The sequence below is a fragment of the Chiloscyllium plagiosum genome, chromosome 41, assembly GCF_004010195.1.
Source record: "Chiloscyllium plagiosum isolate BGI_BamShark_2017 chromosome 41, ASM401019v2, whole genome shotgun sequence".
Classification (NCBI taxonomy): Eukaryota; Metazoa; Chordata; class Chondrichthyes; order Orectolobiformes; family Hemiscylliidae; genus Chiloscyllium; species Chiloscyllium plagiosum.
The window spans coordinates 6,621,043-6,621,630 of record NC_057750.1 but is presented as its reverse complement, the minus strand read 5'-3'; positions in this window follow the sequence as shown (position 1 = coordinate 6,621,630).

Below are 588 nucleotides of genomic sequence, written 5' to 3'. Positions count from 1 at the left end.
GAGGAGCAGCGAAATCGACGTTTCGGGCAAAAGAAGGGCTTTTGCCCGAAATGTCGATTTCGAAGCTGCTCGGGTGCTCCCTGAACTGCTGTGCTCTTCCAGCACCACTAATCCAGAATCTGGTTTCCAGCGTCTGCAGTCATTATTTTTACCCATTCGCCATCATGCCAAATGTCCTCAGCTGCCTGAGGAAGAGGAGATGTTGTTGGGCCTTTGTAACCAGTGCGTCTACATGAAGAGTCCAAGAAAGCTTGTTGTGGATGACCACTCCCAGGAGCTTGACACTCTCCACTCATTCCACCTCTGTGCTGTTAATGTGTCGGGGGGACATGAGTAACATCGCGCCAAAAGTTAATAATGAATTCCTTGGTTTTGCCGGCATTGAGAGCTAGGTTGTTCTCAGTGCACCATCTTTACATGGTGATGTGAAAGTAGGAGAGTTTATGAGAGACTGTGAGTGTGAGTATGAGAGTGTGTGTGAGTGAGTGTGAGAGTGGGTGAGTGTGAGAGTGTGTGGGTGCGAGTGTGAGAGAGGGTGAGTATGTGAGTGTGAGAGTGTGTGGATGTGAGTGTGAGTGTGAGGGAGGG